Source organism: Motacilla alba, chromosome 4, assembly GCF_015832195.1.
Source record: "Motacilla alba alba isolate MOTALB_02 chromosome 4, Motacilla_alba_V1.0_pri, whole genome shotgun sequence".
In the NCBI taxonomy this organism is placed as follows: Eukaryota; Metazoa; Chordata; class Aves; order Passeriformes; family Motacillidae; genus Motacilla; species Motacilla alba.
In genome coordinates this window covers 67241106-67268528 of record NC_052019.1, presented here as the reverse complement: position 1 = coordinate 67268528, position 27423 = coordinate 67241106, and the positions used below count along the sequence as shown (strand labels likewise).

Below are 27423 nucleotides of genomic sequence, written 5' to 3'. Positions count from 1 at the left end.
AAATGCAAGTGAAAATATGCTTTTCATGAAGTCTTCACGAAAAAAAAGTATTCATGAATCAAGGACTCACCAGTAAACATTTTAGATATACCTTGCCACTGAGCAAACTGGAGAGGACTCTGTTTGACAAACCATGGGGAAGAAATGAAGTTTCTAGGCAAGACAACCCAAGAAAAATGAGTCTGTAGACATCACACCCAAGTTATTCTCCCTTGCGTAGAGACAGACAATCAGAGGCCTAAAGTAAATATTTGAGTCATCTGATCCACATGCTCTAGCCACAACTCATTAGATATCTGCTAATTATGGCTTTGAAAGATGCCATGGAGTGACACAAGGCAGCCCTAGATGTATTTAGTTAGTTTTACAACTGAGGAGTGTAACAAACCCTTGGGTTCTTTCCTACAGTCATCAGCTCCAACAAAGAGCTCTCCATTAACTGCAACCACATCTTGTCTATTTTTATGTATGAGAAACACTACAGTCCTTATAAAAAGCATAAAACAGCCATTGTCATTTAGGGATGCTATTACTCAAAGCCTTCTCGAGTGCTTCCCCTTCTCAGCTCCCTTGCCTAGCTCTCAGCCCAGTGGTTTTTAACTAAAAGCAGTGTGGCCATGTGCAGCCCTTGCAGAAAGCTCACGATTTTGATTTCAGTGCAGAAAACACTCAGCTGTGATCCCTCTTGCAAAGGGGAGGCCATGATGTGTTTGCAGGCATTCCTAGCAATGTTAATGACAAAAAGCATCAATCCAACAAAAAGAATTGAAAATACCCACTTTGTTCTCAAAGTACCTTTCATACTTTACTTCCCTCCTCCACTTCTGGAAAATCAGTGCAGCAAGCAGAAGAGAAGCTGAATTCTTTTGGCACTGTCCCAGACAGGTTATTCCTGGGATCCTGGAATACTTAGACTCAAGATTAGGAAAAGCTTTCCAAGAATTAAGGTTAAGGGTGCCTAATGAAACTGAAGGGTTGTCATTATGTAAGGACAATTCAGACAAGCTTCTGTAAGGAATATCATTGTAAATATTCTTCTTTGAGGCAGAAGCATAGATTAAACTATATCCCTAAGATATTCTGGCTGTTTCTGAATGCTCTACAACTCAGAAGCACCCCCCTTCCAAGCTGCCACCCTGTATTTTAATAGCCCTCTGTATAATTTTTAAATTCCTTTACAATTCTCTCAGGAGCTCTGTACAGGCATACTTGCAAGCCCTGAAGACTGAAAACTCAGTTACTTAGTTATAACAAAAGCAAGAAGAAAATAAAACCCCCAAACCCCAAATGGGATTGTTATCTCATCAAGAAGTAAAAATTGAGGCAGAAGACACACATGATAAAAGAAGATACCAGAGCCCCAGCAGTAAAAATTATGAGTTACAAGAGCGATATAAATCCTGTTAGCAGGTTGGCAGAAACCTGACATTTCCAATTCTCCATAAAGCTGTTATACACATCTACTGAACTACAAAATTAAGACTAGTTCTGCCAGTTTGAGTCATGGCCAACTCAGGCAAGCTGCAAAGCTGACCTCTTTTCGAGTCCATGTGAGACACCTTCACTCTGCAGCAGCTAATTTAGTGCTGAAATAGATAAGCTTTGAAGAATTACTCTGAAACATTTCTCAAGGTGTCTAGAAAACAGTTAAGCATTGGAGAATAACTTTGGAGTGCCTTAACTTCTTTTCTTCCCCCTCCTGACATATAAAATAGGAACTTCTTAGATTCACTGCTTCAGGCTCCTAGTTTGAGATGTGCTTCTCTCTACGGGCTTGGCAGCCCGTAGCCAGGTCACCAGTTATCAGAAACACAGAGAAGAGAGCCACAAGGGACCCTGGGTAGTCCTTTCTCCTGTCCAAAAGATCTAGCATACAGGAAGAGGATGGCTGAGTAGGGCAAGCCAGCAATAGCATGGTTCATCCATGTGGTTTTATGGGGCAGTTAACTTTTATTAACTGGTAATTACTGAGAAAGGCTTCAGACAAGCTGACTCTACAGCCCACATGGCAGCAGACTTGTGTGGGCAGCCAGCTCACAAAAATCATCCTGCAAGACTAATGTTTCAGAGGGGAAAGTCAGTCCATTAGGAAAGCCAAGTTCAAGAAGACACGTTTAGCCATATTTCAATAGTACCATGAAAAAATTATAAATACAAACTCTTGAGTTAAAACAAAAAAGGAAGAAATTGGAAAAGGCAGATGAAGAATAGGAAGAAGTTACAAGGTACAACAACAAAAAGTATGAAATATATTAAAAATAAAAAAGGCTGGCGGGCAGGGATCAGATGACAAAGAAGTGTTTGTGAACAGAAAAGCAAAGAGTTTTAAAGCTGAAGTGAGCAAACTAAGCTCCATGCTGCAGAGCAGACACTTGTTTTTGGCACCACCCCTGAAGTGAGTACAAGGAGGAGTGAAGAAGAAGGAAGAGAAGGCTTTAGGAGAGGTAAAAAAGAATAAATACTGAACATGCTCATTTTTCAAAGAAGCAGCACCACAATCCAGGGGTACAATGGCTGTTGCTTTAAAGCAGTGGGTATCATTACCAAAGAAGTCACTTGGTATTTCCTCCTCTTTGACTGTTCCCTGCTGCTGCACTATTTCTTCACACAGTTAGTACCTGTGAGCAGAGCACATCAATACTTGTAAAATCAATTCATTCTTCTCTTTAGAAGACCTGAATGTTTGTGAAATGAGCATTTTGGTGAACCTCAGGCTGCTTTCTCTGAGCTAATACCAGTTAACAGGTTTTTATCCTCTGTACCTGTTTTAAACTATTTAAATCTTAAATCCAAAAAGATATCAAACAATTCTGAACCACGTGATAAACATATGCCAAAGTCATATAATTTCCAATCTCTTCTGTTCATTCTTTGCAATAAAAAGAAAAAAATACAGTTGATTTACTGTGCAGTCAAACATTGGGAGAATACAGGAACATGTGGGATCAGTTTAGGTCAGGATCAAAACCCCATAATTTAGTTGAGAACAGCTTCCAAACTAAGCTCATATTTTTTCAGACTATATTTATAGTGCAGTTACTATGTGCCAGTACATCATTAAATGTCCTAAGAACTAAACCCACCCTATTCTTTATGGGGAGGGTTTTTTCCCCTTAAGTCAGAAATACCCATTCCAGTGGAATTCTGAAGGAACCAGCAGCACTCACAGCATTCTGCCCCTATCCATCTCCAGTCCTGATGGCTGCTAAGCTGTCTGCAGCATTTTCTTGTTGCTGGTAAGAGCTCACAGTCTCCTGTTCTCACTTCCTAACATGCACCTTGGCCTGGTTAGAATCACTGCTCCTCTGGCCAGTTTGAACTGGGAAACAGAGCTGGCAAAAAAAGCAAAATAGATTTGGGATGAATATGAGTGTCTGGTTCTACCAGCAGCACATCAGCCTCGAGGATGCTGTAGAGAAGAGGGAGGGATAAGTTACAAAGGCAGAAAAAAATAAAAAAGAAAACCAAAAAAAAACCCCAAAAAAACTCAGAAGCTGAACAATGCAGCCCTGAACATGCTGTTGTCCAGTCCACTGCCCTGAATTCTCGATGGGGAGAGAGAGGACTGACTCCTGTTTCCACCACTACATTTGTGACACAGAGCTCTCTGGTGGGCTGCTCTGCCTGCATGGCACAGATAATGATGCAATTGTCAAACCTTCTGCTTCCTGCTCTGTGCACTCAGCCACACAGTCCAGGTTCAAAGCCTGATTATTTCCAACCCTGCTGCATTAAAGCTGCAAACTGAGAGGAACATTGTGCAGGAGACAAATTGGCCATGCATCAGAGATCTCAGTTTAATGCTCTTACTAGAGGAATGGTGTGTTTTGATGAATGTTCAGAGCTGAAAACTTAGCCTTATCACACAGAAGTTGCTGTCTGCAGGGAGAGGCATGGGGAGAGTAATGGTGCCTGGAAAAGCAGCCAGCTGACTCTGTATCTCTCCCAAACAACATTGGGACATGCTGAGCTCAGGAAGCAGTGGGAGAATGAGGAAAATCCTGTCCCAGACTAAATCAAGAGTCACTCCACTGTTCAGAGTCTACAGCTGCTGCAACATGCACAAACACAAAACACCAGCTGAAAATGAACTATTGCAAGACTTTCTTTCGTTTTTCCCCCTTTTTTATTTCTTTTCTCACTTGAATGTGTGCAGAAGATACAGTCTGAGTATTGAATTATTTTTCTAAGAAGAAAATGACAGCCCCAGCAATAAATATTCTGGGATTGATGGAGCCAGTGCCCATACAGCGGCAGGAAACTTTGACAGGTTGCTTTAAGCAGTCTTGAAATGGTCTCAAATGTCTGAATGGAAAGCACTGCAATATTCAGAGGGATGGACTGAAAGGCAGCCAATATGGCAAACATCTTGGGTGTTTCTATGCCAACAATTACCTTTTATCAAACTTTAACTAGTGATGTCAAAATATTTTTGGCTTGCAGTCAGGAAATGGGCAACAAACACACAAGTTTGCTCCTTCACATTAACATGTTTGGTCTCAAGAGGTTAAGCACTCATCTGTTTCCAAATTCTGTTTAAAATTTTAAAAAATAATAACCCTAAATGCCAACACAACAACAACAACAAAAAAACCCCAAAAAACCCCACACCCTTTTCATCTCTGTCCATGCTGTTGAAACATGTCAGCTTGCACATAAATTATGGTTTTTCAGGACTTCTTATCTCTGATATTTCTCATGACATAATGCCTCCAGCGTAGACCTGCAAGGTAAAACACAGTTTTAAGCATGAATAACAAAACTGAGCCTTCCATCAACATGGATTTGTTGACAGGAGGAAAAAGGCTTGGACACAGAGATAATATTTGAGCTGAAAACAAGTTCAGATTGCTGCAACACTGACAGCAAGGGGACAGCAATATTTTGGCTTTGCAGAAACAAAAGAGAAACAAGGACTAGATTTTTAGCTTCACTTTAAAACTCTGACTTCAGAACCAATTAAAAATGATTAAAATTATTTTGTGAAGACAACCAAACCTTCAAACCTGAAGTCAAGCACAACCCTCTCAGCTGATACTGATTAAAAGGGGCTGTACAGCTCTTCTGATACCCAGTCTTAGTGACATTCATGATGTCAGCAGGTACTTTTGTGAATGTGGCTTTTCAACCTGGGCATTGAGAACACGAATAAATAAAGTCTGCCAGTGATCCTATAGCACCTTCTTTTTCTTTTTATTAAAGCAGTCAGAAAGGCAAAAAAAAAATCAAACCCACAAATGTTCTACCATTTCACTACTGAGCTATAATGCATTAAATCACAGATACGAGTCAACAACATCATGCTGCTGGGAAAAATGGAAAACCATTGTGAGAAGAATAACCAAGTGTCATCTGTAGAACACATGGAGCAGCACTCGCACTCGGCTCGCTGCGGGGAAGCGGAGGGCTCAGCTGTGGGCACCACCATCCCAAGAGGATGTGGGCAGAACACAAAAATCCTGGAGAACAGGGACAAGGACAATGAAGGGCCTATTAGATAAGACTTAGGGCTGCATGTGTTGAGGAGCAGAACCCTAACCCAAATCCCCTTTGTGGCAGTCCTGGGACATGTGAGGAACAGCTGGGAGGAAGGAAGGGTTTCCTTCACACCCTCAGCCCCTGGACAGCATTAAGCTCTCTGAAGAGCAGGAGTGTCAGAGACAAGACTGAAACAAGCACCCCTGCTGTGACTTTCCGTGTAGCAGGGATTATAAATTTGTTCAATACAATTTGGCTAATTTCTGAGACGTTCATCATGATCTTACTGTGTGTGCTTGCTCTAAGTTTTCTTACCCCACTGCCAGAGTGAGAGCGCTCAGCTCTTCCCCCTGGTGTCCACCTGGGCCTTCCCTCCAAGCTGCTCCACTTGGCTCTTCCCCCTTTCTGTTTGCTGTTACTGGCTCATCAGTGGTTGCCTGTCTTTCTCCTGAGCCTTCCCTCCTAGAAGCTGGAAAATGTGCTGGGTTCCCTTTGCTGACTCAGAAACACCTCCCTTGGAGCAGATGAAGAAACAGAAGTAACCTGGCAGTTTCCACAGACTGACCAGACTGCACAGAAGATGCACAGAAGCTGCAAATTAAACAAACAAGTCAGTCAAAATAAGTGGTAATAACTGAAAGTGCTTGAAAGGACAGCAGTGCTATTTTAAAATAATTATTTAATTTCTTTAATAACAACTTTGTACAGTAACAGTGAAATGCAAAGTTAAAATGCTTCTAAGCACCACTATTCGTTTGAGGCAGCAGCATTCCCATTAGAAATTTTAAGCAGGGAGTGGGTATGGAAAGAAAGAGACAAGTCTTTTCCAGAATTATGTGTTGATAAATCCAAAAATAGAAACATTTTCCAAACAAATTTTCTACGTGCAAGTATCTCAGTTTCCCAGCAACTCTGTTGGTGACTTAATGGTAACTTTGTGGGAAAGCAGCTCTGGACAAGATGCTAAGAGCTTTTTGGAGTCTATTCATAACCCTGCATTTGCATTTGATAAATTGCTTCATTGTTATAAAAACTCCCCTTCAACATGATGATTAATTCTTCTTGTTTTACACAAAAAACATTTGGTTTAAAATGCTAATCGTTCAGCGTTTTCTCTATCATTATATCAGAAGGCTGTCAAAATGTTTCAAAACTTCCACAAATTTGTTTAAGGTATTTTCCTCAACTAAAACTTGCATGGGCTAAGTTTCTCTACATTTTATATAAAACTGGCACTAATTTTTATAGCATGGTTTTAATAGGTTTAAAACAAAATGCATAATTATCTAGATAATGATTTAAAGCTAAGTGAGTTGCAACACTGTGGTAGCCATAACAAGAAATACAAAATTTTGTCTGCTGTTTTCAATTAATATTCCAGATATTTGTCAGTTCCCCAACTGCATTCACAATTTCTTGAAAGAATGGCACAGGATCCAAGTTTCATCTAATTTATGCAGTCGTAATTTTTTCTTACATAATGGAGTTATTCATACCAACATGAACAGGACCACACTCTGAGCAAGCTGGATCTTAAAAGTATTTCAACCCAGCTAATGCCAAGGTGAGGGTTTCTTTAGAACTCTTGAACAGAAATTCATCCAGGCAATTCCTCTGCCACAGTTTCAGCAGCAGCAGCAAAGAGCTCCGCCAGCACACTCTGAGCTACCCAGGCAAGCAAGGTGAGCAATCTGGTTTCTGTCAGCATCCAACAAAGTTTTTATCATAGCACTCCTCGTCATTGGCACAACAGAGCCCAGTCCCAGGGTATCTAATAAAGAGTGGCCTCCTGTCCCCTCCTGGGCAGACCCATCCCAGCAGCTCCTTGGGAACTGGGTACACAGCAAGGACCCTCCACCTGCAGCTTGACAAACACCCAGCCCACACGTGCTCCAGATCCTCTACATTCATTTCTACTTAAAATTCAGCTTTTCCCCAAGTAGTCTGTAAAATTTTTCTCCACTTAACCTCAAATTGCCTTTCTCCCCTGCTCATAACTTGAGCTGAAATCAAAAAAAAAAAAAAAAAAAAAAAGCTCAGCTTGTCTTGGAGCATCAAGAAGTAAAACCAGCTTAGAAACAACTGCAAAACGGCAGAAGTGGGTTTCAGTGGGACTTCTAATGTGCTGTGAATTACACTGGAGCTTAATTAAATTACCTTGCTGAGCCTGGGCCTGAATTAAAGCGAGACACACTCCTCAGTGTTTATTTGGCTTGGGTAATTAAAGGAAGTAACAAAATGAGGGTTTAGAGCTAATGTAAATGAAAGTTTCAGTAATTAAGTATTTCTTCACTCAAGCACCTGGCATAGCCTGTTTGGTGTATATAGTGAACATAGGTGAACAAAATTCTTCTGCTGCAATCCTCTGCTACAGAAACCAAATGGGGCGATTCTTAAGAACCAATCCTACCTCATCCTCATCCATTTGTAAACTACTCCCTTTCAAGCCATTAAATAACTTTCTGTGTCTCTTTTGTACCCCTTGGTTCTGGCTTCCATTGGAAGAGAGCAAGCGGGAGCATGAGCTATTTACTTATTTACTTTAAGCCTGGAAAAATGAGGGAGACTTTGAAAAGGCTGGTGTCTTCTTGAGAAGTGGATGAAATTTCACACTGGTTCTTACTGAAACCAATTCACATATCCCAGGCCTTTCCTCTCCCTACCCCTTCTCCACCAACATAATTTGCCCATTTATGCTTTAGATCTGGTATAATAACTCCAACTCCCTAAAGACCCTGAACCCATTTCCACTCTGTAACACGAGGGCAACTTCCCCCGGCGCTGTGAAATGGCATCAGGGTAGCGGAGAATATGCTTTGCAGTATTAACATGAATTAAACTGGAATTGAAAATAAAGACCCCTGAACAGAGTTTCTTTTTGCAGCACTAATAAAATCTGCACTCTTGGCAGCAGCACCCAAAATCTGGCTGGTGCATTGAAAACAGAAACCCTTCCTCTGGCTGGTGTTGCCCCTTTCCTTCCCAGGGCTGCCAAGAACCACAGGTCGCTGCTGGAGGGGAACACCCATCAAGGTCTCTCTTAGTTTGGGGTCCCACCAGAATGAATATTAGCTCAGGGATACCAGTTCATCTGCCAATGTCCTCAGCTGATGGAAGAAATGGATTTAAACAGGAATGAGTGGGGGGGGGGGGGGGGGAAGTCCTCATAAAGTTTTGAAGTTGTCAAAGGTTTTGTTTTGATGTGGAGTTCAAGGCTCCAATAAACCTTTCTGCAAGTTTAAATGAAACTGAAAATGTGATAAGCTAGACTCTGTGCTTTGCTGGAGTAACCAAAATCTATGGACCACACTCATTTTTACTGAAGGAGACTGAGTCAGTGTAGTAGCTTTCCTATACTGAGTTCTTACTGATGTTTTCTTCTTGTCACCTGCATTTATCATCCACTGTATACATGTAATTCTGAAATCCATCTTTTTGCAATGGCATCTCTTATGTTATTCTAGTGAGACAACTGTGAGGATTCCTATAATGACCAGCTATATACAGCAGCTCTCTGTCTCCCACAGGACACGAAGAGGAATGATTAAGCCATTCAAAGGGAGCCTTGAAACTCTGCAGCAGCAAGTACTGAGAGGAAAAAAGTACCTGATGATTTGAAGGGTTTCTCTTAAGTTTCCTGCAACATGGCATCAGCCTTCAGATGATCTGCTGGGAGCTCATCAGTCCCCCATGTGCATCATTACTCACAGTACTACACTGTTATGGTCTTCCTACAGCCAGCACAAGGCAATGCCAGTAAATAAACTATGGAAGCCAAATCAGTATTCCTTGAAGATCTAGGAGAAATATTGCCACAGAGGGATCATTGTCTACTGTACCTCACCATTACAAAAGTTTAATTGGAAAAAACACAGATGTTGAAGAGAAAGTTAAAAACAAAACAAAACAAAAAAAAAAAAAACCCAAAAAAAAAAAGGGCACTCCAGGGCTCTTTCATCTGGATTGCTGTTTCTGGTATTCTGCTGTCAAGTCTCCTGTCACTAGCTGGAAACTTTTTAGAATCATTAGAGTGATCTAACACCTTGTGCTAAACTCGAACTCTCCTCAGCCTGCAAACAGCACTGTACAGTCAGACCTGCCTTGTTTCTTCCTGTCCCAAGGAAAACTTACTGAATACCTGGCCCTTCAATCTCATGGATATCCCCAGTGTCCAAAGCCCTACCATGCATTATCCCTTAGTCTCCCAAACTAGCAAGTGGATCCACTCAGGAATAAACCCACTCAGCTGAGCGGTCCATTTTTAACTCCTTTGTTCAGGAAACATAACCAGGTTAGCAATCAGTCACCTTTCTAAATGATAAATATCCTGTGCTACAGACAGGAAAAGTGCATAATCTCTTCCATCAGTGGATTTTAACCCCAGCCCTCTCAATCTCCCTCTTTAGGACATCAAGCCATTAACTGATACAGAACACTTCAGAACAACCAGAACAGTCTCCTGTCACAAGAGTGCTTTTGTTGCAAATAATGTCAGAGATTTCTGTAAACAAAACATTGCAAAGGACCACCCATGGGTGTGATCAGCTACTTCTTTTTACCAAGTATTTTATCAGTGTCTGTCCAGATCGCTCCCAAGTGCTCCAGCTATTGCCATTCTCAACTGCATACTGAGAAATGAGTGCCAGAAATGGACTTAGCTGAGGCTACAAAACATTTATCTTAATAGTAGTCTGCTAGATTACCATGTTTATTTAAAGTGGCATAATAGCCTGCAGTTGGGAAAAAAAAAAACAAAAACAACTGCAGGGATTTCCTGATGCTTTTGACTTCTCAGTGCTTTCCCCCAGTGATTTTGATTTCTCATCAGCAAATAAAAAGATTAAACACTGCTCCATGTGGTACTCTCTTCAGTGCCAAAATATGTGCAGTGTACTGAAGGGTTAACTCACATCACATACTCTCTTGGAAAATTAGTAGGCTGACCAATAATCCTTACTCTTTGGAGGCTTTAGGAATGTATAAATGGCATTATTTGCAAATGTCTGTTTAGCTCATGCAGCTTTTGAGATATTTTAATATTTGCTACCCACTTCAGACACGTGAGTTATTCTCATACTTCAATCAGGAAGCAGCGGGTCTGATCAATATACAAGCTTTTGTCCCACATCTACTGGAGAAAACATGTTCTTGTCCAAGAAAAGAAGCTGCTTGAGGTCGGGATCACAGAATTGTATCCAGGAATCATTACCTGAACCCAAGAACACTGAACTTGACTACTTGCTATGAGACGCTAAGTTTTACAAATTATCAGCCCCAGATTAGGCCATGATCTGCCAAAGCCTTAATAAACTCCATTCATATACATTATAAATTTCTTTCAGAGTCTTCTGGAAAAAATTACTTTTCCTGCAAAAAAATAATCTCTAAAACACAAACTTTTACTGAATCATACTTGCCAGCTGTATGAAAGCCCACCAAGGATATTACTCTAACCACAGAAATCACACTTTTGAAGATCAATATCCTAACAAATCTCACATCAGAAAAATAAACCAATCCACCTAAAAGTCGTGGATTTTGCTTTGAAATCTATTCCCCTGATCTGCCACGTTCATTTCTCTGAATGAGCTTCAGTGTGAACGCAGCTTTTTTGCAATTCAGAGAAAAATGGCATAGTCATACAGAAAAAGGTTCCCCAAAGGCTCCCTTGTTGTGTGTAGGAGCATTAATAATGAGTTATCTCCACTGGTGGCATTTCCATATGACATACTCCAGTGTCATCCTTTGGCTCCCTGGGGATTTTTGCTTTGTTTTTATAGCCACATAACCTCTCTGTATCACCACAATATTGGTCAATCACACGCAGGGAAAAAAAAAAAATCATCTTTTTCTCCAGTGTTATGGCATGCAGCATAGCAGAGGGATAATTAAGTCACAACTCTCCCTATTTCCCTTGGAAAATTATTATGCTGGCTAATAAACCTTACAGTTATGAGGCTTTTATGAACTTACAAACCCTGCAGTAATTTCAAGGGCATGTGTGGTTTGTTCAGCTGTTTGAACACTTCTCACCTCAGTCACCCTTTCTCCCTGTGAACTCACACCCCAGAAATGCTTTGCATCAATGAAAAAGAACTGTGTGATTGAAAGTGTATGAGATTGCCGCACATTCACTCCTTCCGTGACTAATTAGAGAGTTTGGGGATTTTTTTCCTTTTCTAAGGGGAGCTATGCTGCCAGAGGCTGAGAACTGGGGAGTTTGGTGCTTAACACACTCTGGATTTATTATCTGATCTTTAGGTGAACCACTTAAATCCCTAGTGGTCTAATTTTACCAACTGTAAAACACAAGAAACAGTCATCACCTACCTTTAGGTGCCTTTGGACATTCCAGGGAAAACACCATCTTCAAGGCCATGGGGATGTGCCAAACTTGTTGTACTGAGGGATCAACTTCTTCCTCCAACTTTCCACAGAAGATCTTGCCATTAGGAAAGCAGAGAATGCAGAACATGCAGAAAAACCCTACCTTATTTCTTCCCATTAAAAAGGCTTAAAAGGTAAATAAACATGTAGTATTTTCCAAAATGCTGCAAATAAACACTGCACCAATTTCAGTAAAGACCACACAGAACAGTAAAAAGTGAATATGAACTCTTCCATACAACAGCTTGTGGCAGTTTATCTCTCTCCACCTGAAAATACCTGAGAAAACTGATGGAGATCATGGGCATCCTCAGAGCACGTGAGAGCTGCAAGGCATCATCCCGTGATTTTTCTGAACAGCATTTCCCTCTTGGGCTGCTGATGGGATTCCCTTGGACACACAGTCAATAAATGTCCTGGAAAATATATTTTCATTTCATGAATTATTTCCTTAACCAGCGTGAATATGATACTTGACTCTTTCAGTACTGTGAATAGCGGAGAAAAATGCATCTTCAATAAAGCAGGAATGACATGAAATTTGTTCTCACCGACACATGGGTATTCCTGAATGTCAGAACACACACCAGTCACCAGTACATTTGGGGACTTGAAAGCTTCTGTAATGCCAACTGAACAAGTCCAGCTGCATCACTTACCTGGTATTTAATGCAAAGAAACACACTGTGCTATGTCTCTTCCCTGGCAGTTACTCCAGGCAAGAGATTTTTTTTTTCTTTATTTTTCATATCAGAATTTTAAAAAACAAAAAGAAAACAAAAAAGAAGAACCTTAAAATACTACCTCTCCAGCAGATACTCACCATCATTGATCCTTTTTGAATAGGGAGATGTGCTTCACTTTGGCAAAACATTTTAAGAGATTCTAAGTCATTGCAAACACCAATCACAGGAAGGAAACGAAGCTCTGTTCAGCACATCTATATTCCACTGCATACAAAAATCACAGAGCACTCCTCAATATATTTTCAGAATACTTGGCAGCAATGCATTAAATATAATCATGGCTGCATGTTGGCTCTTACTTCCTGTACTCAGAGGTGCAAGATTATGAAGTGGTGTCTTTCATCTTCTGAAGTTTGTAGAATTTTTTCCCTTTAAGTATACACATGACAAGGTTTGCAGAGGGTAAAGTCAACAAACTGGGCCCAGCAGCTGGAACCCAGAGCAGAGGAACCAGTTCCTGTTGGGGCTGAGTCTCCAGCTCCAGATTAGTCACCAAGAATGCTGAGCCCTCAGACAGAGGCGCTTTATTCTCATCTCAGAAATCCCAGTGCACCCAGGGAAGCTCAGCTCGCAGAGAACTCATTGCAGAGTTTTGCAGTCATGTTTAGGGCTCGGTTTAAAGCTGGAAATACACAATGACCTGAAGTGTTAGGTGCCAGCATTCTGCTCTCAGTGCTCAGCTGGGCTGTCTCTCAATGCTCAGAGCAGTCCAGGCTGCTGAGACTTACAGGCCTGGGACACAACTTTATTTACAGCGCACATCAGACAAGAGCTTGTGTTGATGATGATCCCTATGAAAGCTTTTTATATGCATATAAAATAGATTAACTCCCCAAACCTAGGGTCGCCTTGAACATTTCCTGATCTATATTTACATTTCTTTGGCCTGGTGAAGAGAAAGTCAGCACAACATAAAAAGGTCCTTATTTATACCCCACAAAACGTGTCTCTCTGGGAGAAGGATACTAAAGTTCACATACCTACTCAAGGAGAGCAGTGTTGGGTGACAAGCTGGTATTGCTGCTCCGAGGTCTGCTTTTTAACTGGTTTTCCTTTAGAGCAAGACTTCATCACGTCAGCTTAAAACATTACAGTCGGTGAAAATCATCCCCTTCACTAGAATAAAAAGAAGACATCCAAATTAGTTAAGGAGACAAAAGAAAAATTTTATATCAGACTATTTAGAAATTCACACCATGAGAAGCAGTTTAATTTACTGCTCTCAAATGTGAGTAAAATCGAAGGACCTGACTTGAAAAAAAAAGTTTATGTATTCTTCACGCTGTACAAGCGTGGCTGAATTTGCTTTATCTGACACTTACAGAAAGGATGATAACACTCTCTTCTCCATACAGAAAGATGTCATCTTCATAGCAGACTAACTCTGTCTCCTCACACTTGAAGATCTCTAGTCCATGACTAGGACTCAGTCCTCATCAAGCAGTTAACTTAAGCAAACTTGTCACCTTGGAAGGCAGGGCCATAGCACAGTCCAGTCCCTTACACACAAACTGTCTTTTCTCCAGCTCCTTGCCTCCTTTGAAGTCCAACCTGAACACCATATGAAGGCTGAGCTTTCAGAGCCAGGAGGAAGCAATTAAAAGATGCATCCAGCACATGAATGCTTGCAGGAAAAAAAAAGAACGCTCTGTAGCAGTCCCTCACCTCTTTAAGAACAAGAATGTAGGGTTTGCCCAACAATAAAAGTTTAATGGCAGTTATTTTACACGGTGTTAGAGTGAGCCACACACTGATCATCTGCTGGACTGAAATTCAAGACATTTAGATGCTCACCACTGACCTGCAAGACACAGACCAAAGTCATACCTGGAACAACACCTTGCTATTGGGTTTTTATGAGGGCTATGCAGCAGAGCAATGCATAGCATGCATGCTTTTCAGGGAGGCAGGGAAGCTTTGCAACCCAAAAGCCCCTTCCCCTTAGGGCACTAAATGGGATCAGCTTACAACACTACAGACCTCACAGTCAGCAGGAGCTGTGCGTGCCCTACAAGAGAGCTTAATGCAGATTTCAGCGCTTGCTACAGACCATCCTCTCCATACCAGCACAACACAAACACACCACAGCAGAGCTGGGTGTCCCCAGAACGCACCTGGGCAAGATCAGAGGATGCCAGTGGACGTGCTGCTCCTGCAGTCCCAGCAGAAGGGTGTGCCAGGGACAGAGAGTGTGAGGGAAGCAATTCCTGTACCAAAGGGGCTTCCAACCAGAGCACCTTGGCTGTGCTGCAACAGAGTCATTTGGTACTTTCCCACATGGCCAGCCAGCTCTCCGGGCCAGCAGGACAGAGATGCAGCAGAAAGATCTTCCTTTCAAAGGATTACTCCTGGCTCTGGAGAGGTTTGTAATTTTTGGCAGTCTCAGGATGGGCTGTGCAAAGGGAAAAGGAACTTCTCTGCTCCCTCTCCCACACTGCAGCCACGCAAGGTCCAGCCATAACGTAGCTTCTTAATAAAAAAGCACAGATGTGCCCTGTAGACACTTAAAAGACTAAAAGAAAAAAAAAAGAAACAAAATGTTCCTGTGTGTTCCATAAATCGGTATATAAGCATAATGCAACCTACTATCCTAGATAGAAAATGAAATATCTTAAAAAGTATTGAATCCTTGGTGAATTTTCTCAGTGGATCGGCATGAAGCTATTTAGCCCAGATGTTTCCATAATTCTGATGCATTAGGAGCTGCACAGCACTGTGGCCAAGTGTTAACACAGTGAACTGTAATGTAAAACATGTAAAGATCCTGGCTTCCAGAGTTATTGGAAGTTTTCACTCTAACCACTCTGCTTCCTTAAGCAGCTCTATTTTCTTTACAATATGCACTTATATTTTAATGCACATGGAAGAAGAACTAAAGCATTCCCCTCTCCCCCATCAAAACCTAATTCTGTGTGTTCTCTGGAAGAACACAGAGAAGCCAACGAGAGATTGACACACAGTCTTTCAGAAATGGGAATCTCCCCTCTGAACAGCAACTCTCACACAGCAGGCAAAAAAAGGGCCAGAAAGGCACAGCTGGGTACCACATGAGCAGGTGAAGAAGTGATGGTGAGATTTCTGATGACAACCTGGTGTCCAAAAGACAGACTGTCTCACTGCGAGGCTCTCGTTTGCATCTGTAATGGATTTAGGGATTTGTAGAGGTAGTTTCAAAGATATCCAAGCAGGTGCAATGTGTATGTTGGAATGGCCTGACTGAGTGTAGGAGCAATAATGGGAATATGAAGCAGCACAAAGAAAGGTAACAGCATGTGTTTAGAACAATGTGAGATACAGAGTGCAAGAAATAAACTGGCAGTCTCTACAGAAGAACAATGCAATGGAATATCTTGCATTGACAGTTCATTTGGAAAAATCTTTGTCACTACACTTAATTATTCAGAAGAGTTTAAAATAGTTCAGGGATTATTTCTTCATGATCTACCTGCCAGGATGGGAGCTGAGAGTTTTGCAATTCTTCAAAACCTTTTTATCTTAAAAGCACAAAACACAGTCCTAAATTAATGAAAATTAGCTCCTGCTACAGCCCCGAACCTGCAGTCACAACTATGATTTCTTCTGAGTACTTGCTGGAATAGACCTCACACTCAGACAGAAAACCAGGTGTGAGAGGTGGAGTAATTTCCATTTCTTGGAACAAAAAAAGCCAAAACTTCATTTAGATGTGGAGTTTCTCACGCCTTTTTAAGGCAAACAAATGTTACTTGGGTTTAGACTCTACAGAGCACTGGAGCAATCCACCATGGAGTATCACCCTAACTACTCACACACTGATTATCCTCCAGAGCAAGGTGAGCCATGGAGGCCTTGCTTCACTTCTACACAGTAAAAGTTTAGTAACCAAATTTTCTGTATGCTACTGTCAACAGTTCTGCCTTTTCTCCCCCACCCCATGGCAACACAGCAACTTGTCCTTCAGCTGTATTTCCCAGCATAACCACTTCACATTACGGGCTGCTACTTTTTTGATTTCAAAATATTACAGGACTTCCAGTTAGTGAGAAGAGAAACCTGTAACTCAAAACCAGATTTTTTAAAGCCAGGGCAGGTGGCAGAATTTGTTCTTCTATGTAACATAGCTTGATCCCAAACCTTCTCTTATTCCTGTCTGATTTAAACCATTGTTCTTTTCAGTTGGATACAGTCCTTGATAGCTGTTGGACAAAAGCTGATGACATCCATAACTGCCAGATAGCTCTCCTCTCTTTAATAGCCACAGAATTATCATCTAGGCATGGAAAAAATCAAACATCAGCTTGTACGAGATTGGTCTACATTGTTTCTAAATTAGTGCTCTGCAATTTAAAAGCTTATTCTCCTATCATCCATTTCATCCTTATCTGTTTGCCAGCTCAGAGGTTAAATGAAGCAAATATCACGTTACATTCCTTTAAATTTGGAAAAGGAAAACATATGGGGTTGTGAAAAAGAGGCATGGTCCTCAGATATCTTAAATTATGAAAATACTGTAAAATAACCACTATTGTCATATTAAAATAAATATTTGAACACAAAACTCCCAGATAACTAATGACCAGAATATTGTAACAACTACTTCTGTTCTAAAATATTTTTGAAAACTGTGACGAAAAATTCAGACTAAAGAAAGTACTAATAATCATTTGCACATTTGCCTTGGGTTTAACTCACTTCCTTCTCTATCACTCTTCCTGTCTGAGCTTCAAGAAAAAAAAAGCATTTTTCTCCATTTCAAGTACAATCCTGAATAGCAAAGTAACAGCTTAAAAATTGCAATTATTCCTTACTGAGATTGTGCAAATGCTGGTGTCTCAATTCTCTTTTTCCATGGGATTCCTAACGAGACCATTACTTGTCTCTCTCCAAATAAGAGACAGTAAGGAGCCCATAAAAATCATCACTTGGATTATCCAGTTTTTACATTTCATTTTGTAGAATTACTCCCTTCCTGTATAATTTTCAGTGATGTTTAACTAGCTCCCAAATGGCTCACAGTGTCCACTTTGCTTAACTAGCTTCAATTTTTTTCCCAAGATCTGATTGTTCCAGCAAAACTTTCCTGCCATATAACTTCTCTTTTTCTGGGTGTTCCTATGTGAAATGACAGGCCAGCAGTTCATTTTTGAGTAAATACAGTGACAAAAACAACTGCAGAGGAGAGACAGGAGCTCCAACAGCTGAGCTGAGAGAAGCTACTTCACTAACATTTAATAGAATGTGTCAACCAAAAGCACTGGACAGAAATAATTCATCACAACTCCTATACTCAACCCATAACCAGGACCAAAACCTTCAATATTCTCTCATAAAAACAGTGTGACTCAAACATATCTACAACATCTGTAGGCTTTAAAGCTCCTGTTTTGTTGATCAGCAAGCCTGTAGGTTGGCTAGCCCATAAATTGTTATATTTATTTTCACTCTTTAAACACAGCATACACCTGGGTTTGGTGCTTTCTGAAAGAAATTTTCTCTTTACTTGGTTGTAAGAGCAAAAATGTTCTACTGAGTTGTTGTTCATTTTTGTCTATGGTATTTCTTGCTTTGCTCATGAAAAACAAAGTAAGGAGTAATTTTGTTATGAAGGAAAGACTCCCCAGAGCACAGACATAGGAATGTAATTTATTACTGTAAAAACACGGGGAACAAGAACAACTGCACATCCCCAGTTTTAGTGCCTGTGCAGAGGTTTAGGTACAGTTGGTCCTGTCTCAAGTGGGATCACCTCTGGTTCTATTTTAATGATTCCATTATACTTCTTTAACAACATTTATCTTTTTTTTACATGGGGACTGCAGCACTGATATCCAGAGATGAAGACTGGTGCCTATCAGATGCTGCTGTGGATATCTTTCCACAAACCTATCGATCTGTCTTTGCCACTATGAGGACTTAGAGTATTACTTCCTATTTGGCAAGACAACGCTAGCATTCATTATATCCATTTACACCAGCAACAGCCATTTTTTGAGAGACTTCAGGATCAGTTTCTGATGGATTAGCTGTAATATTAGATCAGATGCAGAATGCTTAAAATTTACAAGCATTATTCCAATTCCGTCTCGCTATACATTGTTAAGAATACATTGCTGTAATAATTCCTCCCAAGTTCCATTAGGGCTGTGGGTTATAAAATATTTGTAATTAGAAGTGGGGCTTTATGTCAGAGGTGCTCTCTTTCTCTCAGACTGAGCAGCAGAGGATGATTTCATACACCAGGCTCTACTCCTGACAAATCTGTGCCTGTCACAGAGGTTTTCTACAGTGATGGACAGACTCACACAGCGATGCAGCCAAACACCAAGTTATGATTCTTCATATTTGACATGCCTTCATTTCCTCCTCCTTAGCCCTGCACCCTCAGGGATTCTGCAGATCCACCAGGAGATTTCTCACCTGGAATAGAAAACCCAGGGCCTCTACCTACAAACTCTATTTATTGGCTGCACTTCGATAAAACTTCTGGGGGTGGTTGCTTGCATTCCACCTCCCTCCCTAATCTCTTCTTCGTACCCTTACTCAGTCCTAGCTACTGTGTCACTGCTTTTCCCAGCTTTCCAAAATGCTTTCCTTTCTTGCAGTCCCACAAAAACACGTGAGATGTAACAAGAACAAGCTGCTCTCCTTGCTCAGCATTTGATTGTGTCCCTTCCCCACTCAAATCCACCTGCCAGATGCTCATCTGCTACCACATAAAATTTGTCCCTTGTCAAAACTTTTTTTCTCTCCCATTTATCCCAACTGTCAAGCTTTGCACTGGCCTATCCCTCCCAATCCATCACCCTGTCCATCTGTTTGTCACACTGCTCAACAACCACCCCATGTGTCTTTCCCCACGCAGAGATCATGCCAGACACACACACACGAGTGTTTTTAAAGACAATTCTGAAGCCCTGTGACAAGCAATGACTCAAATGGGCTTGCACCCATCCTACAAGGCTTTTTTTATTAATTAAGGGACAGAATACCCTTCAGGGTGGGCAACTGCTCTCCATGTGGAAGCTATTCCTTTAGACACCACCCTCCCGGCAGGAAAGCACTGAAGCCCAGATGCTCTGCAGCTCTTCCAGGCAGCAAAGAGGTGCCTAAGTCACCAAAAGGATGGACAAGGCAGAGGGAAAGCTCCAGAATAGACAAAAAACCAGTTTATTTTCCATTCAATAAATGTCAATATTGTACTTCTTAGATAGGAGTAGCCTCTCATACCTTCTGAAGAAAAAAATCTAAACCAAACGAAACCCCCAACACTGCATTAACTGATATTAAAATATCTGCTATAAGACACTCTTTTGTTCTTGATCAGGGTTTCCTGAGCTACAAACTGTGCTGCCCCTCCAAAGCCCCTCCTCATGCAGATCATGGTGTGCTTGCTGCAGCAGGCTGTCATTCTGGTAGAAAGAAATTCATTCCTGCTGGTCATGCACACAATCACTGTTCTAAAAGGTGACCACATTTAGTTCCTCATGCAAAATAAAGCAACAAGACAATTATAACCTCTCTTACCCCAAGATATAAAATGTGAAGATTGGAGAATGGGCTTTCTAGCTCTCTGGCGTCCAAGACTAGAAAGATTTTGCTCTGTGACCTCGCCAGGTTTTCACCCTTTCAAAGCACGTGCTTGAATTTGCTAGAACACAGCAGATCTGAAACAACAGTAAAACATTTTTTCTCCTTGTTGCAAACATGCCTGAAATAATAACCAGTGGGAGTAAACTACCCCTACTGAAACATTTTTGAATGCACATATTTCAAATGTAGCCTTTAGCACACTGAGAATTATACAACTGAAAATTCTAAGTCAGCTTTTAAACGAATAAATGATGTGGAGTTAGTAACAGCCAGCAAACAAAACAGAAAATGCAGAACAAGCTACTGTACAGAAGCTTTTGCTTTCATAATACACAAAAGAACTTTTTTCTAATGTAAACACCACTGGCACAAAACATCTGTGTTGTAGTGCCAGAGGAATACACAAGTCAGTGGCCCGTCTACAAAACCAACCTTGTCGTTCAAGTTGTCCTTAACTGTGGGGTCAAACAAAAAATGTAGTTCTTCAGCTCATTGTGAGGACTGAGGCAGCAAAGGTGGAAAAAGTTCCTTTGTATTATGCAACAAGTGCTGCCTGTGGTTAAGGAGGTGACACTGAGCCAGATGAACAGCTGCTACAGGCTGAGACCAAGACTGCAAAACCCAGAAATCAGAGGAGGTTACGGTGTGCAGCATCCTGACAAAAACAGTGTTTTTCACACCATCAAGCACAAGGAAGATTCCAAAGCATCCCAATAGTAACAAGCACATAAAAGCAAACCGTGTCATGCATGTTTTACTCTGCAGGAAAACTTGTATTTAAAACAAGAGACTCTTGGGCATCCCTTCTAAGAGCTTTCTATGGGGAGATCCACAGTCTGCTACATGACTAAAACCAGCACAATCAGCTTTCCCCAAGGCTGATATAACACTGGTCATCTCTTTTGACTCAAGTGCTCATATCTTTCAAATACATGCAGATTATACTCATATACAACGGTATGGGAAATAGTTGCTAGAAACAAACTGTTTTCATAAATCAGTTTGCTCAGTCTTTACATAATTTTTGGTTTTGTCCTCAAAATTGCAGTACTGCAGAGAATTTCAAAGCAATTCTGAAAAATGTTAAGAAATAGAAATTACCTTTCTATGCTTAGAAATGCTTAAGAAATAGACATTACCTTTCATCTAGAGGAAGCCCAAATACACAGAGTAACTATCCTTTTGTGGTATAAAGTTTCACCTGCAGCTCCTCTACAGCAATTACACCTGAAAAGCACAACACAGGATGTGGCACAGCTATAATCAGAAGGGTTAATTCCATCTGCAAGTCATGAGGTACTTTGGTTTACAAACAAAATGAATTTTATCAAGAAACCAGCCATTCCACTGCAAGAGCCACTAAACACCCATTATTAATTGCAGAGAATTATATCATCAAGACCTTGTTTAAAGCTGAACCCAGTCCAGCCAGTGCAATGCTCTGCTTTGTTTGCCCACACCATGTCTGCAAATCTGCTCTAAGCCTCATCTTACAAGCTCCATGAGTCTGTGCCCAAAGCAAACAATAAATTTTGTATCTGTTTATAAAGCATAATAAAGAATCCAGAAAAGAATTTGCTACTCACTCCTTAACAAACAATAACCCTTCCTGTCCTTGGTATGCTGACACAACTTTATAAACACCCCTTTCTTTTTGAGGGTGACCAAAATCAAAGCCCTGAGGGCCCAGAGATAATGCCAGAGAAAAGAGGTGGATAATGGAAAGACTTTCTTCTGTACCATTTCTACCACATAATTTGCAAGGCTTTTTTTAATTAATCATATATGTTTGACTAGAGTAACAAGATATCAACTTAACTAATGGTAAATCCCTGGTTCAACTCATTTGATGTGTTTCCTTTTGCCCTAAGAAGATTTTAATGTGACACCATTCAGGTTAATTTCTAAGATGTCTCTCTTCTTTCTTCATTCAGTACCTTCTGGAAATCAAAGGGCCTCATAAGACTACAAGTTTTACAACATTTCAGGACAGCTGCGGTTGGGAAAATAGAAACTGCTCATCATATCATGATGTGTTAAGAAGGGTCATTTGGCATAATTTTTCACCTGAAAACACGAAAATAGGTCACATCAACAAGAAAGTGAGATGCTTACCATTGTGCTCTGTAAAGCCCTATAAGCACAACATGAGTCTAGCCAGCCAGAGAAGCATGGGCAGTGTGAGTGCAGCGATCAATTATTTAAGGAAAATCTGCCTGGAGACAGCCATGCCAAGCTGAATCCACTTTAATGGTGGAAGTGAACACATATGCTTGGGGACTTCACATCCTTTCTGAGTAACACTCATTTATGATACAGGAACAGAGAGCAAGCTTTGAGCAAGACTGCAGTTAAGTGTTGGGATTTAGGGGAGCTCAGCCTGCTGTGGGTTAGCAATGCACAAGCTCTATATTCACTCAAATTCGGTATTTGTTGATGCACAGATGAAAAGGCAGGAGGTTCAAGTGATCTGGCATAAATGAAGGTTTCCATATCACAGCTGCTTGCTTTGATAGTACTTACATGAAAAGGCCTAATGAAAAGTTAAGTGAATTATGTTGCACACTGGAAAAAGGACTCCTTTTGACAAAGTGATTAACTAGACAGCCTCCACAAGCACTCCTTGGATGCATTCCCAGGAAAGCCCCTCGTGTTCCTGCTATTCCTCATCCTAGATAAATAATGAATACAAAACATTACTCAAACATGGAGAAAGTTCTTTTCAGCAACTGATAGGATGTGTTTTGATAATAGTGTACTCGATTTTAAAAATACACATATCAGCATTTACAGAAAGAGCACTATTTCTCCTGGCCAGTATAAGGAACAGTGTGGCCAGCAGGAGCAGGGAGGTCATTCTTCCCCTGTACTTGACACTGGTGAGGCCACACCTTGAGTATTGTGTCTAGTTCTGGGCCCCTCGGTTTAGGAGAGATGTATAGATGCTTGAGCATGTCCAAAGGAGAGCAACGAGGCTGGTGAGGGGCTTGGAACACAAGCCGTATGAGGAACAACTGAGGGAGCTGGGGTTGTTAAGCCTGGAGAAAAGGAGACTCAGAGGTGACCTTATCACTCCCTTCAACTTCCTCAAGGGTGGCTGTGGTGAGCTGGGGTCGGTCTCTTTCTCCAGGCAACAACAGACAGAACAAGAGGACACAGTCTCAAGCTGCGCCAAGGGAGATACAGGCTAGAATTAAGGAGGAAGTTTTTCACAGAAAGAGTGGTCAAATACTGGAATCATCTGCCCAGGGAGGTGGTGGAGTCACCATCCCCGGATGTGTTTAAAAAAAGACTGGATGTGGCACTTGGTGCCATGATCTAGTTGAGGTGTTAGAACACGGGTTGGACTCGATGATCTTAAAAGTCTCTTCCAATCTCTTCCAACCTAGAAATTCTGTGATTCTATGCCTTATTTACTCTCAGCTTAACAGGGCATTTCAAAGTCATTCAGTTGTGAAAAGCAGATGAAAACATGATACTGCAGAAAACCTTACTTTTAAAGTACTTTTTTTCCTCTATCAATTTTCCTTCATAATAACTTGTGAAGTTTAGGAAAAATAATTTAATTATAAGCAACCATAGTTTGAAAATATTCAAATCAACTCACACTTTGGTGCTTTTATAGGATATGAACCCCTCTTTTCCATGAGGTATTATATGTGTTACCTGGAAGCACGAGCTGTGTCAACATTTGATCCAAAAGGCATTTGACATCAGTGAGAAGAAAAGGAAACCACACAGCCCCCCCAAGAAATTGCAATTACAAAAACTTGTAGGCTGTGAAAGCTACACAAGATGAAAATGGGGGAGTGAGTGAGACACAGAAAAAGGATTTAATGGGAAATGAAAGAGGAAAGACTACAGAAAGGAGAAGAAAGGAGTAAACACTTAGAAGAAAAGAGAACTCTGGCAGTTTACAAACAGAATAACTTCCAGGAGAGATGTAGAATATTTGGCACCAGAACTTGAAACAAAAGTCCCAGTGGGACTGAGACTGGGAGGAAAGGCAAAGAGAGAGGGAGAGATGAGCTGTAGTGTTGGCTGGCCACAAAACAAAGACCTTCCCTAACAACCTTACCAGCCACATGTGTTGTCACGGCTAGCAGGCAATGAAGATAAATATAGCTCCCAGTTTGCGGCATGAAAGCATCTGCAGTTCTTACAGAAGAACCTAAATTAAGTTAGGAAGCTTTAATTCTGATCATATATCTAATTTTAGAACTGGAGCAATGGTCTAGGTATTTTTGATGCTCTTTTCTGCTGCAATTGCTGTTGTGCTGTCTCACCACTTCTTGCTCCTGTGTGCATCACTGGCATGGCCAGGCAGATGCAGTTTCCACTTGTGCCACTAACACATTTGGCGCTGGCACTGTACACTGGAACTGAAGATGCTTGCCTACACTGAGTGAACTAGTGGGTACTTTGACATGCCAAAATGCTCAACAAATTAGTATGCAATGGGTTCTCAGAAGTGGCAAGGGAAAAGGTGAGCAGAGCTGGGATTTGGGTTCCTTTACCAGAAAATTCAAACATTCAAACCCCAACAGCTCGTAAAGCACCTAAGAGTGATGAAGCTGAATGGCCAGGGATAAATCTGTGGGATTGTGGTACTAGCTAGCTTCATATGGTCCTGCACAGGTATGCTGAGCTATCTAAGGTGTACAGAGCTGCAGGCAGCCAGTCTTCCCTAAACACAGATGCCAGGTTTTTTCCTGTTACCCCTCCCTCCTCTCGCTGGCGTGTCTGTTCCGCTGCTGACAGTGTGCTCAAAGCAACATCGCTTTAAAATGGGCTTTTCCTGCACAGTTTTATGGGCTGTGCTGAGGGCGTTTTGCTCTGTGGCTCAGACAGTGATGCCACATGTTGTGTGGATGCTTGGGAGGATTTGACTCCCGTGTAGTTCAGTAGCCTGTCCTTCCATGATCTCAGGACACTCTGTTTCTCCCTGCCACAGCAAAATGGTGGCAATTACATTTCCCTCTTGTCTTTAGGTTGCTGAAGCTCATAAAAACATGGCTGCATTACGAATAGAACATTCCTGTAACTTCACCAGAAAGAATTGTTTTCTTCCTGGCTCCTCTTCACAGCTCAGTGGTTAACAGGGCTAGGCTGCCTCTTCTGAACAGAGGAGATATTACCAGAGCTCTTGGCCATGCAGCACAAGAACTTCTGCCCAATCTGAATCAAGAAACATACTGTCTTTTGCAAAGGAGAGGGAAAGAAACATGATTGTAAAGACTTACTTGGCTCTTTTCAGTCGAGCTGACAAGCTGTTGTAGGCTGAGTGACTGTAGGCTGAACAAGTTGGCAGGAAAAGAACAGTGTTTTCCAAGCTGGACTCTGTAGCCAGGGCTGATGGGTAGCATAACAGACTGCATAGCCTCCAGGCAGAATAAAATCCATAAAATGAAAAAAACCACAACAAACCACAGCATGCAGTCATCAAATCTATTCATATGTTCAGGACTGGCTGCATAATCAAAGGAAAATTACTTCATTGGGCTCACAGCCCAGTAACAAGCTGGAAAGGGTGAGACTTTATTTCTTGGATTTAATTGAAGGCAATCAGGCTGACATCTCTAATGCCATAAAGCTGATATTCCTTGAACAGTTCATGATGACTTTTTTGTTTACTGTAATCCTGAAAATGTCACAACATAGGAAATCCAGAAAACAAATGATGTTGCCATCATATAGAACCTACACATTTAAACAGAAAAAATTTCCCTAACTTCAAACATAGCCAACACTTTTTATTGCTAAAATTATTTTCCAGTCCACAATGTTTGTCCTGGTTCAACAGGCATCTGTGTTTTAAGCTACGTACCCCTTTCATCTCATGACTGTTATTTAGGTTTTAATGAATTTGGGTGTTTAGACCACACTTGGACTCCTTGGCTGAGGCAATACCATTAAGCAAGTGTACTCCTTATGAATGCCTACTGCCTTTCTCCATACTTGGCTCACCCTTGGAAGAACAAGGGCATAAAGGCAGAGAGAAGGTGCCAAGTAGTTTCTCCAGTCAGGGGAAGTATATCCCACCACTCCTGGGAGATGTCTGTCTGCCTTGATCTTGAGAACAAGAATCTTGAGAAGGGAGATACACCACCACTTTCAAACAGGTGGCTGTTTTGGGAGATCAGCTCTTTCTGACATCCAAATGTCTTTTTCCTGCAAACTAGTTCTTGCCCTATCCCTAGGGAATATGGAGAATCAATCTGCACCATCCTTACTACATCCAGCTTTATCAAAAGAGAAATGTCAGAGTAGCCTTTATAAAACAACTCAAAATCCTCCAGTTTTTCTAAACCCCTTACTGCCCTGTCACACTTCTCTGAGAACTTCTCTATTTGTTTGCCTCAAATCTTCCAAAAGTGTATATCAGGCCCGACTCAGTTGTTGCATACAATCATTACCTGATGGCTTCAGCTCCTCTTTCAAGCATTACACGTCATCAAACTCTGATGTATGCCTAAATTAGCTACCTATTCTTAAAGCTCTTTTTCTGTATTTAGCTAGAAGTCTAAATTATTGGTTGTCAAATGAAGTTTAAGGATTTAATTATTTGCATGGTGCCAGATCAAATGTATTAAAATTAATGTTCACAACATGTAAAAGTTCTTAACATTTGATGCTGGGACCAAAACCAAACTGCTAAACAGCACAAAAAAAATCTTGTTATTATCTCTTAATGAGAACCACTGATTATTTTTTACGTTCCATTTGACAGTCTTCATCCTAATTAATTCTACATGGCAAAGTGAAATTACTCTGGTTAATGAGGATCATTCTGGCTCTGAAATACACTTATTAAATGAAATTAAAGCATGGTGCTAATCAGGAGAACGAGCATGTGTTGCCAACCAAACATACAAACCCCGACAATGAGATAATGACAGGTACGGTGACAGACACAAAGCACTGCTATTTAAAGAGAGTAAAAGGCTTTGAGCTTCCCCAAGAGAAAGAGCAACCTAGATGTCAATCTCTGCAATCTTCAGGAAAAACATATTTTGCTTTTTAAATTGTGCTTGGTTTCTATTTCAAAAAGAAAGCAACACCTGTATTGCAAAGGGACTAAAGATTGGTAAAGTAGTGGACTGTCATGCTGTACCAGAGCACAGCCCTCTGTTAAGACACAGTCAGAGCAGTTTTCCAGTAATGCCCACTAATGTTTCCCAAATTTTGGCATGCTCATCCAGCAAGTTATTTCAAAACAAGTAAAAAAAGTCCAGATTCAACA

The 27423-nt window shown here is 41.0% G+C and overlaps 2 long non-coding RNA genes across 2 annotated transcripts; both read right to left on the bottom strand.

Annotated features, from left to right (window-relative positions):
- Positions 1–1550: 1550 nt before the first annotated feature.
- Positions 1551–6165, bottom strand: LOC119700875. Its single transcript, XR_005256914.1, has 3 exons — positions 5794–6165; positions 3168–4723; positions 1551–2618 (listed from the first exon to the last, which is right to left on the bottom strand). It is a non-coding gene; the product is annotated as an uncharacterized LOC119700875 (long non-coding RNA).
- Positions 6166–13611: 7446 nt separating this feature from the next.
- On the bottom strand, positions 13612–20937 carry LOC119700876. Its single transcript, XR_005256915.1, has 3 exons — positions 20613–20937; positions 20115–20254; positions 13612–13727 (listed from the first exon to the last, which is right to left on the bottom strand). It is a non-coding gene; the product is annotated as an uncharacterized LOC119700876 (long non-coding RNA).
- Positions 20938–27423: the final 6486 nt, after the last annotated feature.